Source organism: Natator depressus, chromosome 22 (genome assembly GCF_965152275.1).
Source record: "Natator depressus isolate rNatDep1 chromosome 22, rNatDep2.hap1, whole genome shotgun sequence".
NCBI lineage: Eukaryota > Metazoa > Chordata > Testudines > Cheloniidae > Natator > Natator depressus.
The window spans coordinates 19,399,607-19,403,285 of NC_134255.1; positions in this window are offsets into that span (position 1 = coordinate 19,399,607).

Consider the following 3,679-nt stretch of genomic DNA (forward strand, 5'->3'; position numbering starts at 1 on the left):
AAAAGAGTATAAAAGCAAAACTTGGTGCAGAAATCAATCAACCACAAAATTATTTCTGTGAAGCACCTGTTTAACTTGTCACATCACCCCCCAGTGCATCATATTCTGAACAGTTTTAATCTAGTAGAGGCTATGAGCCTATGAATCAAATTAGATTTGGGTAATGGGGGTGTGTGTGTGTGTGTGTGCGCACGCATCAAGCTTTGTTTATATGCAAAATAGCACTAGTTTAAACTGAAGATGTGATTTTTAAACTCATTTCACCTGGTGTGAAACCCTATGTGAACACCCTTAAACAGACAGAACACAGGTTTAAATCTAATTCTTATCCAGTTTTATTTTAATTCAAAGAATAATTAGATTTCTAACTAAGTGTCCACACAGGATTTTGCACTTAACTAAATTAGTTACAGCTATCCTAGCCTTTAACACTATCATGGTGATAGCCACCACACTCCTGTATCCCAGAAGCAGTATAGTTTAAATGGACTATCACTGCACCCATGAAATTCTAGTGTGCCTCTCATCACAGTATCCAAGAGCCCTAGCTCATATGCTCTGATTTGTATGGCAGGAGTCACTCATCCTTAACAGCACTTTCAGCTACACTTGATCAAATATAATTAGGACCACGTACAGAATGTATCCAACTGATATTGCAGAAAGAATATAGGGAGATCAGTCACCCATGCTAGGATTTGACCTGAGGTCAGGATTAAATTCTAACTCAAAAAAAAAAGTGTTGTCAGACCTTTGGCAGCCACAGATGATGGAACCCAGTCATGTCTTAGCCAAAAGGTTGCAACTCTGGCAGTATGGCACACCATGCTGGAGCACAGAAGTTCAGTACCAAATAAAACACAGTGCCAGCCAGCAACAGAATAGATTCAGAGATTCCCAACAGACAGCAATTGGCAATATGGATTCAAATGATATACTCAATTCATACTGTTTTCAACTTAAGAGATGTAAAAAGATGATTGTAGAAAAGGAAATCTTTTATTGAAACCATTTCTTAACAATGGAGCAAGTACATTTCAACTGAATTAGTTTGCCCTTTTCCTCTCATGTTAAAAAAAAAAAAAAAGGAAATAAAACTGACCAAAACTTCAGTACAAAGAAGAACCTGAAATGCTAATGGAAAGGAAAAGAATTAGGACTATGGCTGAGCGTCCACCAATGTGGCAAAGGAAAAAAAAAATCCACACATACACAGCGCTGAAAATCTTTGAACAGATGGGGGTATGGTGTATCAGTACTTGATATGAACCCAGAATATCACCTGGATTGGGCTTGGTTCTGTTTTAGGCAGTTCACAACAGCGAAGGTGGAAAACGAGACCTAATTTTCACTCCCAAAAAGAGAGGAATCAGGGCTAAGACCAGTCACCCACCCACATTTGAGGAGGGGAACACCTTAAAAAAAAAAGTTTCCAGGATTGCTGAAGACTTAAAACATTGCATTTGATTCAGGCTGGTTTTTCAAGCGTCACAGTAGAATGCACATTCTGGTCAACACCGAGATTTGCAAAACTAAATGTCTCGTTGTTTCTGTTTAATCTTTTCAATTCTGCACATCTAAAAAAGTTTCAATGAATACAACACACAATTTAACAAAGACAAGACCAAGCATGCAAAAAATTGCTGCCCTAATCATGTCTACAGTGTATGCAATTCTAAACGGAGGAAGAAGAGGGTGATGAGATTAAACCATTTTTAATTAAAGAGATTTTTCTAAACAGTCTTTTCTCCCATCCAAAAAAGATTTCTGGTCTTGCAGCCTATACATGCGTCACTCCACAGGAGATTTAACTTCATAAGGACTGCAGCATTGAGCGTGTGAATCCATCATAGTTTTTACTTCACTTGATGTTTCTGTTTAACTGTTCTTAGAAAGTCAGGGTTAGAAGATGGGCAAACAAGTTGTACCACTGAGGGTCACATTCTTCTCAGGCAAACGTGTATCTGAGGGAAGAACATGACCTTCTGTGGCCCATACAGTCATCTGTTCACCCAAAAGGCACCTTTCCATCAGATTACTCTTCTGCCCTGTTATATTGTAACTATCCTGCTGTTATCCCTGATCACTGAGTGACTACACACTGCTGCAGGTGCAGCATTATGAATCCTGCAGCTCAAGTCTGCTGATCATAACCGACTTGTAAAATGTGCTGCAAATCCCACCACAGCTCCACTCCCTGCTCCCAAAAGATGAATTTAACCTACTCTTGGGCCATAGTTGTTCTGAAAAATTAAATAGGAGGTCTGTTGTCATCTTATACAGCTCAATGGCAGAAGCAGAAAGCTCAGCTATTGTCTTTACAAACGACACATTTTTGACAATCTGCACACAAATGTAAACAGTTGAGAAATAACAGGGAAATGCAATACCAAGGGTAAAAATAATATTACATTGCAATGGGCACCCAGAGCAGTTATTGGTTTATTCATCCCTGTTATAAAGGGCTGACTCCAGGCACAGGGTGAAAGACTGTCCAAAGACATTTGCAGACAACGCTAATACACATGGACTTCCAGCAATTCAGAATAGTATCCCCAATACTTCCCTACCACCACCATTGCAGGCCCATATTAACGATGAGACTAGAAGCCTGCTACCAAGGATCAGACTGCAGAGGTCATTATATATGCAGCTTGATGAGATGAGATTCCATCCAAAGGAAGATTTGATGTCTTCACTTCAGTGCAAGGACCACAGAAGGGCCACAAACATCCATAACCACACCCTAGGTACACTTATTTCTATTCAACTGCAGCATGATTGCTCTTCTGCTTTTTGAAAGGAAAACTTAAGTATTCAAGTGCTATTAACCAACTTATATAATTAATTTCAGCTTCCCACTGCAGCAGTCTCCTGTATGCAGTAACATTTTTGGGGAGCCAAGTTATGAGATGGAACTGAATGCAGCACGTTACTGGGAGCCAAGAGAGTGCATGATCAGAAATGGAAGGGATATGCTAAAAGGCTGTCCCCTAGTGGTGTCTGAACTCCACAGATCTCCGTTATGGAGAAGTTTCTGAGCTCTCTCTCTGGTGCACCAAGAAGTTGGAGGAGTTTTGTTTCCACACAGTAGCTTGCTGTGTAGATGTTGTGAAAAGATGGTATTGGTGATGGCAGGGAGACCTCTCCTGGGTAGAAGAGAAGTATGACATAGCTTAAGGTAGGAGGATGGAAAAGATGCAGTCCCTGTAAGAAAAGTTAAGTGGGTCCTAGCTTTTGAGAGGAGCCTGGGTTGATTGGGAGAAGAAGGACTTATAAGAACAGAGTTCAGCCTGAGAGTGGCCCTGGGCAGGGAGCATTGGAAGGTACAGGTATCTGTACTTCCTGCTGTCTAGATGCGTAAGACAAGACTCAGGAGGAAGCCTGTTCAAGCTGATTCGCAACATCAGTAGTGGGGTGCAAAACCCTTGAGACAACGTGTTTCCTCTGCTTATCTGCTCCTGAGTGCGAGATTGCACCATAAAAGACGAAAAGCTACACTAAGAATCCATAAATCTGCATGGTTAATGGAAGTTCCGTTTGGGCTTGGAAAAGCAGCATTACTGAGAAAGGTGCCCTGACGGATTCACTGATAGCACTGTGATCTTCAAAAACATATAGCTGCTGGGAGGGACTAGAGCTCTGAACTGTAATGTAAAAAAGTCAGAGAAAGTTTAAG